The sequence below is a fragment of the Meleagris gallopavo genome, chromosome 8, assembly GCF_000146605.3.
Source record: "Meleagris gallopavo isolate NT-WF06-2002-E0010 breed Aviagen turkey brand Nicholas breeding stock chromosome 8, Turkey_5.1, whole genome shotgun sequence".
NCBI classification, from domain to species: Eukaryota; Metazoa; Chordata; class Aves; order Galliformes; family Phasianidae; genus Meleagris; species Meleagris gallopavo.
The window spans coordinates 27,125,496-27,136,971 of record NC_015018.2 but is presented as its reverse complement, the minus strand read 5'-3'; the positions used below and the strand labels follow the sequence as shown (position 1 = coordinate 27,136,971).

Genomic DNA, 11,476 nt, shown 5'->3' with positions numbered 1-11,476 from the left:
ATGATAGCAGTGAATCAGTCATTCATTTTGAAAATGCACTGTGAAATAACAAATGACCAAACCCTAGTTTCTATCATGTCGTTATTGGCATTAAAAAAATATTCATTTTTCAAAACACAAGCACAGAAAATGCCGACAATCTCATTTGCAGACCTTTCAACATCAGAGATCTTTTCTGCTGCTATGTCCAAATGGGTACCCAGCATTTCTTCAGCACATTGTATTTTGAAGCGCTGGTTGGTTTGTTTGACACAGTTAGTGCAATTGTTGTGCCTTTGTCTTACCTTCTGTTTCTAACTACAAGTCCTTGTTCTTTAAACAAGTTTGCTGGTTAAGGGATCTATCATTTTATATGCCTCAAGTTTCGTCTTGCGTTGCAAATGCTCATGGAAAAGTAGTTGTTTTTTGGTGCAAGAATTGTAGTACTCTACTGTAGTTTCTTTTCTGCTTACACTCATGTTCTATGGAAGCTTTTATTACGGGGTTTTTACGTTTAACACCTTGAAACACTTCCATGAAAAGACTCTCCTAAGTGTTTTGCCCTTGCCTAGAGCAGTGTCTAACGAAAAAGATTCATTATGAACAAATGCACAGATGAAAATATACCAAATGTATTCTGTCTAAAAACTTGCATTCAACAAGATTATAATAATACACACACTTCATATCTTTCTACTTTATCAGCCTGTGGGAGGCAAACTCCTTTGACCTATGAAGTTGATCTGTGAACTGTGTCAAAAAATTCAAAACCTCACGGTTAAGGTTTGTGCATTCTATTAGCATAATTTACCACCCAAGCTGTAAATGTACACTTTGTACAATGGCATGCTGAACAGATAGCATTTTACAGCGTCCTAAGGGGGATTGTTTACATCTAACATTTCTTCTGCAGGTTTGATTATAAGATTGCAGTAATAGCTGTTTTTTTTCTCCATTTTTCCTTCCTCACCTCTTCCTCCACCCCCCCTCCAGCTGCTCTGAAAGTGCCTAATAACAATGTCTTCTCTACTTCATTCCCTGGATGCTTATTTGTGGCCCAGAAAGGGCAAGTGGAATGCAGAGGGAAGCATGCTGCGGCCTGGGCTTGTGCCGCTCCGCTTGGGTTATGGAGAGGCCATTTTGGGCTCGTATTCGGTCTGGACTTGTGCAGCTCCCTCTGGGTGAAGGAGTGGCCATGTTGGGCTCTTATTCAGAATAGCCTTGTGCAGCTCCCCCCAGGTGATGGGGGAGGCCATGTTGGGCCCTCACATTGCGTTTGGGTTTCTCCTTCCACAGCCCCCAGCCCTTCCAGATGCAGTCTGTGCACTGGCAAAGCCAACATGGAAGAGGAAAATCCAAACGTGGGGCTGACACACACGCAGCCCGCAGCTTTTCGTGTGGAAGGGATGTTTGCTGAGCTTACTTCACTGCTCCTCCTGCTTTGTACACCCGGCTCAGAACCAGGAGGATGTTGTGTGCCGTCCCCCCGCTGCCACAGCCCTCTAGCTACACCCTCCCTTTTTTTAATTCCTGAAATTAAAATGTGTTGGAATGCTCAGTGCCGCTTTTCACTCTCTTTTGAATGGGCCCTTTAGTTTTTCACACCAAGGTGTCCTTTGGGGTGCCAGGTCAGGCTACCAAAACAGCTTCTAGGAGGGGATTAGGACCAATTAACATCTTTGTACACAAAAGCCACTGGCAGCTGAACAGGCGGCCTGGTGGCCTGCTCGGGAGCTGCATTTTAAATAGGGGCCTTCTGTACTTGAGCTCAAGTGGGAAGAGGCGGAGAAAGTTTTTATTTATAATTGAAAATGCTGCTCCTGGATAAAGTCTAATGAAAGGCAGAGTGGTGTTCAAAAGTATCTAACAAATACCATTTGAATATTGGCCTTTATTGTATGATTTCCATCAAGGATAGCGTAACAATATAGTCATTTCTCCTACATATTGAGATGGAGTGATTTTTTCTGTAGAAGAAAACAGCTAAATCCACACATTGCATCGGCCCTTCTAGTTTTCATTTCTTCTTTTAAAATCAGCTATACATTAAAGGCAGTCGGCAGGGCGGCTGCTTAGGAGTGAGAGACATCTATACATCTCGATGCTTTCTAGGGGTAATTCTGCTATTCATCCACTTGATCCACCAAAGCTCAAGCCTATAGGAAAAAAAATAAAAAAGTAGCATACATACATCAGGATGGAGTGGGAAGGAGACCTACAAGGGAATCTCCGTGTTTTACATGAGTAAATTTGCATTCCCACCCCTTCAGTTTGTGCAAAGAGGAAAAAAAGGGTTCAAAGTCTGAACCGTTGAATTCAGCTGAGCCAGATCCTCAGTAGAGGTAATGGACTTCGCAGCTTGGCCTTGGGTATTTTGCACCTGACTTAATATCTACTCATGCCCCACTTTGTTTTCAGCACCTATCACTTCTAAATCATCACTCTTGCAATCTGATCAGGCATTAAAGCTGGGGAAAGGGAAGGAAATATATGGTATGTGAATTACTATTGTACAAGACCCAGTAATTTACAAAGGTTTGTAAGTGGGAGTTTTGTGAATTCTAAGCGATACTGTGTTATAAAGATTGTAATGAGACTGATTTCTGTTTGTTGAGGATGAGTCTTTCTCAAATACAATATTTGTAATCACCATATAAGCATCTGGCCTCCTCCTTTCATAACAGTAATAGCAGTGCAGTTTTGCATATTTTTATCTCTCGGAATGAAAAGTCATTTCTAGAAGTTTTCTAACCATGCTTTTGGTAGGGAAAAGATGCATGACAGGAAAAAATTGCATGACTGTTACAAGTCATCCAGGCAACCTGGAACTGACATCCTGATTGATATGGCCAAAAGGAGGAATTACACTCTGGAAAGATGATGCACAAAGTTTTCGAGAGGCTTGCAACCAGATGAAAGAAAGCAAATAAGATGGAGCCCAGGAGCCCAGTCTGTGTTGGCTTAGCTGCCCTGATGTGTGTGAAGGATGGGGTATGTCAGAAGAACGCTGGATGTCATTTGATACGGTGTTTGTACATTCATTTTTGGTATGTAGCTAAAATATGGATTTTTCCCTCAGTTGACGTGGATAGAAAAACCCTAATCACGATCATTTTCAGCCTCCTGGCTCAAATAAATAATGAGAGATTCCACAGTGTGGTGTTCTGCAGCAAACATTAATACACTCTATGTGTGGCTTTGCCCCGTCCTACCCCCTCTTTAGTTTCAGATACTGTATTGTATTTCTTCCGACATGTTGATTCTACCTAATGTTAAATGGTAATTGGTAGTAGTATAGGTGGGGAGAGAAACATTGTTATATTTTGTTCATTTTTCACACTTCAGCAGTTATCCCTTTCTCTCTCTGGCTGTACGCTTATTAGTGTATGAAATGCAGGTGTGTGGGAAATGGCAAGCACACATTGACAGGTTATTTTGTTGGCCACTGCCTAATTAGTAGCATAGTGGATGCACCCTGCTAAGCTTTAGTGTGGTGCAGTAGAGCTGGTCTGTTCTAATTTCCTCACAGCTTTGATATTCAGCAAGAGATTGACGGTTAGCACAAAGAGCCAAAGCGCGACGGAGGCCTGCAGAAACAATGGCCCTTCTTGCTTGTAGACACCACAGATGTGAGAGAAAGCTGACTAAAAACAATTGGCCGACACTGTCTAATTGTCTCCAATGTCAGCATCATTAATGTTTTCCCATGTAAAAAGTAAAAGGCCAAGGTTGTATCCTCCCTTTATTTTGAGTCACATGATTATGTAACTTACTGAGATTCAGATTAAGTGTTAATTGTATTTGTGCAATAAAGAAACTGAAGCTACCTTGAATTTAATGAATATGTACTTAATTAATTTTGACAGCCTTTATCTTTATTACCTATTGAATAATCACAATCAGAATTAATAACATTTATAGGCAATTAAAATTACAGCCTATTTAATGATAATATATGTTTACATCTTTTGCTGAGATACAAATTATGAATACTTATTAGCAAAGAAGTTGTTTCCCTGCCAGGAGGGTTTCTTATCTGTGTTAACAGCAACAAACAACAATAATCAGTTCAATGTGTAATAGTGCTTTTCACATCAGACAATCTCCCAAAGCACTACACAAGGGCACACGAGAAAAGGCTTCGCAGAATTTAAAGGTAATCACTAAATGGCAAAAATTATAGTGTGCCTGGAACAAATGCTTCAAAATTACACACAGTCAGACAAGTCCGACAATATTTTAGCAGTTTTAAAGCTTTATTTTGTCAAAGAAAATACTAAAAATATATAAGACCTTCAAGGTGCAATATCAAATTCTCCACTGATGTGGTGAGATCTGACCAGAGCCGCAACACCAGCATCCAGAACGGCTCTGTCAATGTCACTGTGGTTTCCTTGGCTCGCAAGAGCTAACAATTCTTTTGGGCCCGAGGTTTTACATAGAAATCCCAGTTCCTTGGTACTACCAAGTTGGGACAAACACAGCTTTAGTATCACCAGTGCCCACAAGAGTAGGCAGAACAACAGGAAAAGCATTAAATCTTACAAATAAATATGCTTTGAAACCATGAATTCTTTCTGCCATCCACCAAAAAGCAGTAGGGCTGCTGCAAATAAAAAGAAAAGGTCTGTAAGCAGCAAGGATACAAGCCAGACTGAGCCCCTTGTCTTCAGGAATACTGATTTCCCTTGGATCTCTTTTTTTTTTATTAACATACATATGCACTGTAATGCATTTCCTATGAGCAATCTTTAGAAACCATCAATAGCTGACAAACTAACTCTATCCCCAATAAAACCAGTCCTGTCCAACATGTGGAGAGAACGATAACAATCTAAAAAAGGGGGAAAAAACCCAAAAGGAGCAAATAGTGTGACACTGGTGTGAAAAACAGGAGTCTGGAACTGAGGGTCTGACAGCGGTTGCAAAGAGGCATGCAGAACCCCCACTGCACTCAGGTGGCTGTTTTCCTAGATGGATGGGCATGGGACTCCTTAACTGGGAGCAGGACTGTCCCAGCTGAGACCACCTACATATTACTGGAGAAAAAAGAGCCTTCCCTGGCTCCTAACTGCACCTGTGGGTACTCAGCTGAGTGCTGGTATTTAAAACAGCCCCATGGGGAGGATGTTTTTCTTCAGTTCATATCAACTTGTTCTGAGTATTCCTCAGGTTTGTGACATGTGAGTTTTTTTTCTGACCTTGCATTAGTGGTGTGTGTTTCTTTATCTTCTATCTTGGCTACTGGGCTAGCTTGTAGCTCCTTAGTTTATGCATTAATTTATTTCATTTAAGCAATTTTTGTATAAAAACCTTTAGGTTCTAAACAAGCAGTGCCTTTCTAGAAAGTAAGCATGAAGATAAAATCCTATACTTTGTGCAGCTGTGATCCTAGTGGAACGCAGCTGTTTGCTGGTTGTGTTGCCTATGTGGAGCTCATGGGATACTGTGCTTGAGTGACTGCTAAGGAAGCAATTGCCTATGGGGTGCAAAGGAGAAGGGGAGTAGGACAAGTGAGCTAAGGGCTCACTTGGTGCCTATCGTTCAGAGAGACTAATGGCTTTGTTTGCTCATCTTATCAGATTGAGAATGGAAAAGTGAAGCGTGCATGGAAAAAAGCCCTAAGGGAGAAAAGCTGTTTAAGCTATAAGTTAAGGTTGGTGCAATTAATAGGTAGCTAAAGTCCATCTAATGTTTGGCTTATCATCTGCATAGCTGGTAACCAGGTAAGTGTGAGCAGTGTCTACCTGGTCACCAAAGGGAGGTTGATAAGTTTATGAAAGGTGTGGTATGAGATGATGCACAGGGCTGGACACAGGGCATCCTAGATGCTCTACTGCAGCTGAAGTTTCCTGGGCAGTAGAAGATCTGGTCAGATTGGATGTGTGCAGACATATTTTGTGAGAAAAAGGGGTTTTCTCCCTGTCCTGACCTCATAATATGGGCTGTTAAATTAAACTGGAGTAACAAACAGAATGACAAAACTATCTGGACATAACATCTCCAAAGAAATGCATGCTAACGTTCCTAAAACTGAAGTAGCACATTTTAAGGCTTCTCACCATCTAAAAATTAGTCATATGACTGACTCCCAGATTGGTCTTCTGCTAACTGGCCTCATGTGCAGGGAGGGATCAATCAATAACCAGTAACTGCTGGGCATCCATAGAAGCCAAACAGTGCATTGCTTTAGAATAGCTACTGTGTATGAAATCATTATGTTAACTTATAAAATCAATCAGTGCCTATATATTACTATGCTACTCATTAAGCTGTGGAGTACTTTCACAACCCTCAATGTCTGCTGCAGTCTCTTGTATTAAAATACAAGATCCAAATCGTTAATGCTGTAACACATCAACTTTGTTATACTTTAGTCTCTGGCTTTTCTTTTTGATCAAGCTTAAGGAAGAGAGTTATTCATCCATTCTGCAGCTGTGTGTCCTTACATTGGCTTCACTCACCTTAGAAATGTGTACTTAGTTGTATCTAAGATAATTGAGAGCTCAAAGACAGATTACTTCAATTTGGGGCTGAATATTACCCTTTTCTGCAGTGCAAGCAGGTGCAGGGCGGCTGTGCTTCTTGCATACCTACTCAAAAAGTGTAAAACAGGAGCAGATGCTGCTTGTGTCAGAAAGCGACCTGGGAGGCCAGAGGCATGTTGGCCTTCTGATGGAATGACAGCCAAAGGTGAGACCTTGGGGGCTCTTTTAGACCTGATTATTTCCAGGGATTTTATTTCCTATTGCAGAGGTCCTAGGTCTCAAGTCTTACCAAGCAGTTAATCTTTAGCTGTTGGGTGAGTAACTGGTTTTTTCAACTTGCCCAACTGTGTGCTGCAGACCGAGTATGCCTGTAATAGTGGCTTGCATTAAAAACTGAGTATTCAGCTTGGTTTTCCTCACTTGATCTCTAGGCAAAGGGTAAGCTACAGGTGTCTGCAACTTCTAGGGCATCATCTTTTCCTTGGTGTGGCAGAGTGAGCGGTGCTGCTGGATGGTTGTTCACAGTGAAGCACTGCCCTTGCATTTCTCGGAGCTCTTCAGTGCCCTACTTGACAACAAAATGACAGAAGGTAACCGCTCGTCAAAAACACTGCAGCCATATTAAAAAAAAAAAAATCACAGGTTCTGTCTGAATTACACATTTCTAGGGAAAATGCTCCTTTCTTTTGCAAGGTGCTTTGAAAAGCCTTTAAGGGACTGTGCCCTTGCTACCTGTGCTGGGAGGCCCTGAACCTCAGATGTTGTAGGACACAGGATCCCTTTTCCCAACTTGGAGCTTCTGCACCTAGTAAATACCAATTTTCTCCTTTAAAGTAGTTGGAGTTTTGCCTCTAGAAATTACACTGCGTTTCCTGCCAAAAGTACAGATTATATATAGGTTATTTCTGAAAGTACGCTCCTTACCTTTTTTTTTTTCCTGTGCCTATTTTCTTAGTGCTCTGAGAGTTTACCTGTATGTGTTTTGTTTATCTTAATAAAAGGCAATTTAAATAAATGGTCACGTTTCATCCATTACTATAGTACCCATCAGAGAGATCAACAAATGAAGTGAATCTTCCTGGAAATAAGGAGGCCAAGGAAAACATGTAGGTGAGTTTTCTAGTATCATTCACTTGGATAATGGCAGTATGCAGTAATGTATGCAAGAACAACGGTATCGACTTGTAATCCATTATGAATCAAGGTGTTAGCTTTGTTGCATGGTCTTGTTTTCATTTTCTAAGACTTCCCAGTGGCTTTTAATACTTTACACCTTCATTAAGGATTTTAAAAGCAAAGATCTTTGCTTACATTTAAAATACTTCCCTAGTGCTGTGATGAAGCAGTCACTTGCTAATGGATTTCTGAATGCCATTTTCATTACAATATTTTTCTAAGACCCCTCTCTTCCTCTATTATTACATTTGCTTTAGTAAAATGGTTGAGACTGCTCATCATGTACTTTAGGTCCTTTAAACATTGTTCATATTTACCATTATGTGAAGAGTCAGTGTTTTATTTATATAAGAATAAAACCATAATCCAGTTTGTATTTGGCAGCTAAGTGCGTTCATGTAGCACATACATTTGCTCCCAGGATGGATAATAGGCCATCCTCCTTCAGTATGAATCAGTCGTGTGCTTCACTTTGAACTGTATGTATGGAATATTGGCTGAAGCATTAATCAATGCAGTCTTGTAAGAGTGTAGGGATTCCATGATCCCATAAAACTAAACTCATCTGCATAGGATAAATGGTGTTATTTAGGGGAGATGAAGAGCCGGCAGCTTGACCATCTCAAGCCTGACTATGTAGCCCGTATGAGCAAAGGAGGATGAAATGCTGTGAAGTCCTACTTGTACATGAGTAGTTGCTGATAGCAGGGGACACATGAAATTACCTTAATTAAGGCACTTTGGGGTGGCTTAGCTAAGGATGCTTTGGAACAGAGCCCACCTTTTATTCAATGAATTAGTCCCCCAGTCTGGCAAGACACTGCCAGCCCAGCAGACTTTTCCTTGGCTGCTTTTCTCCAGTCTCTTCAGACAGCTCAGAAGAGCAGCTCATGGGATGGGGGCTGAGAGCCCAAACCTTTCCCTGTTACTCCATGCAGTGCCTGGGAGATGAAACAGATCGTTCACTGCTGCTGGCCAGGCTGGTGTCTTGGTGGAGGGTTTGGCTTGGTGGTAGTTCTCCCAAGGTGTCCAGTGCCTCTCTCTGCTTTAAAATTCTTTTCTGAACTGTACTAAAACACAGAGGGAAAGCAATTGTTACTAAAATACAAATATTTCAATGGCAGTCACTCCATCATCATCCTATATTACAGCTATCTTGTTAATTTTAATTCAATAGAAAGTTAAGCTGATTTTTTTGTTGTAGTTATTTCCTGGATATAGTTTTCCAAGTTGATGGCCCTAGAGAGGCACTTGTACCTTGTGTAAGAATAAACTAAAATGTATGTTGTTCCTGGCTCCTCAGAGTACTGAGCAACTCTCTATGAGCAGTGACAGCAGTAAATACCAATAATGTTAAGATGCTTCATGAAAACTCTGCAATAAAATATTGTATTTTTACTAATCTTTTCCAGTTATTCCTGAACAATTATGTCAAGAAGCTGAGTCAGCAGCTCAGGATTTGCTCCAGTGGGTAGAAGTCAAGGAAAGAGAAGCAATTCTTGGGCTTGATGAGTGTTATACTCTACCTTAATGCATCTTTTAACTGATCTGTCAGAAACATTTCAGACCTATTAATCCTGAAAATCTTCTTTCAGTTTGTCTGTGATTCATGCTGATAGCTCTCGTCTCTTGGAGCAATGATAACAATGTTTTATAGAATTTCTACACAGTAAAAAGCAGATGCTACCCTTATGAGGGTGATGAATTCCACATGTTGAATGGGCCAAAGCAAGGACAAAAGGCCCAGAGCCTTGAGCCTGGAGGCTGCTGATGGGCAATAGAAGACGTGAAAAACAGCAACAGAGGTTGTCTAATGACAGTACTGGTAGTACTTCCTTTCTACAGATTTCTATTCTCGTTATCTATTGAAGATGCCTCTTTTTTCGGAAGTGGATGGGGGTGGAGAAGTGTAATTGCTACATACAGTCTCCAGGCATTTTTATGACAGCTAGGATGATGAGCACAGGGCTTAGCAAGAGCTGGGTAGGTGCTACTGTAAAGCAAACACTGGTTACTGAATGCAACCTCGAACAATTCCAGATGGGAATCCATGCCCCAGCTCCAGAAGGTGGGCATCGCGAACAGCGTAGCCCACTGGATCAGTGTCGTGTTTTCAATCTGCTGAGCAGGTGAGAGAAATGAAGAGGGCAGGAAGGCAGGGGGAGACAAAGTACACACTAGAAGGCTGATCCTTGTTAAGCTGTTCAGTATTGTCCGCCTTGTTGAACTCTCATTCCTGTGATCTGATCTGACCTTTGTTTGATTTTTTTGTTTGTTCTTTTCTCCCCTGTATCAGTTCCACTTCTAATTTCTACTGTTTGACCATCTGTGGACACTCTGAACCTGTAGCACCAGTGGGGTGGATGGCTCTGTGTTAGACAGCAGGATGGGAGGGCACTGGGTGTTCCGAAGGTATTTGACTCCTGCGCCATTGATGAGAGGATGATTTTTCTGATGTTTGACAAAGCCAGTTTGTTCTTAGGCTGGAACTCATAAGAGAAGACATGTTTTGAAAGCATTACTCAGATACTAACTGTACTGCCTAGGAACAAAGGCCACAGAGCATTAGAAGCAACAGAATAAGAAAATCTATATTGAAAGTGCAGCTGGCTTTTAGTAGCTGAGGTTGTGTGGGAACGTGTTCTGGTGCAGTGGTATAAGAGGAGATGGAAATTCAAATATCAAACTGTTCATCTTTAGGCTGTCAGTTCAGACTGGGTCAAGGTTTATTTGCTAATGTCAATACCAAATAAAATTCTAGAAAGAGAAAGGCATTTGCATGTGTCAGTGCTGCTAAACTTAGATGTGAATTGTGGGTGGAACAGTTTGTAGTGGCTTTAAACTGCAGTATGTTATTCTTCAGCAGAAAGAGTAAGAATAGAGACTATCTCACCATTGGGGTATGCCAAGGGCTTTCTCAGATCTGGATGAGATTTGGGCCTGCTGTGATGCTTACACCAGTGTCTGCTGGAGGGGTGCTCTGGGACCAGCAGCTCTGACCTTGGCAAGCTGCCTGTTTCCAGACTCTGCCTGCAGGTTTGGTTGGAGGATCTGTCCTCACTTCCATAAAATACACCTAGTTCATCTTTAAAAGTCAAGTGATGCTTTGATGGTGTAGGACAGACCTGCTAGTCAAGTTGGACTGTGATCCATGCAATATACAAACGTGTATTTTTCACTAACCATGCTGGAATGTTGCCTTTACCAGCTTAATAAGTGCATGCTAGTAAAACTTCCCACAGCACATCAAGAGCAGTGTCTGTAAAATATAAAAGTATAATTCTTGCCAAGCATTTGTTCTAAAGAAATCTGCTGCTCACTGAAAGCTGTGTGTCCTTGGCTGTTCTGCCTCCAGGCAGGCTCGCGGCCATGTGTGCGTGTGCACGTGTGTGTTTGTGTTTGCTGGGAGGAACAGCAGGGCTTTTTGCTTTCTTTTTTTTTTTTTTTTTTTGGCAGAAGATATTGTGGCTGTAGGTCAGTTCATCTAGCATGGGACCCAGAGCCAGGATGTATCAGTGTAACATTTTTATTGCAAGATTATGCTATGCCTATTTGAATAGTTAGGCTGCAAACTTCTAAGCTGGTTCAGGATGCTGCTGTACAGAAGGATGCCCTGCCCCAGTAGTCCCATGTGAGCAGCGCCACGAGAAGGGATAGCCTGACTGGCTTGTTTAGTTTGGAGAAGAGAAGGCTCCAGAGAGAGACATCATTGAGGCCTTCCAGTACTTGAAGAGAGCTTACAAGCAGAAGTGGGACTGACTTTTTATATGGTCTGATAGTGGCAGAACAAGGTAGAATGCCTTTAAAGTAGAAGAGAGGAGGTTTAGGATAGG

General features: G+C 41.6%; 1 long non-coding RNA gene across 1 annotated transcript; it reads left to right on the top strand.

Annotated features, from left to right (window-relative positions):
* The first annotated feature begins 5,124 nt into the window (after positions 1–5,124).
* Positions 5,125–10,405, top strand: LOC109368862. Its single transcript, XR_002117292.1, has 4 exons — positions 5,125–5,162; positions 6,899–7,057; positions 7,509–7,577; positions 9,056–10,405. It is a non-coding gene; the product is annotated as an uncharacterized LOC109368862 (long non-coding RNA).
* The last annotated feature ends 1,071 nt before the right edge of the window (positions 10,406–11,476 follow it).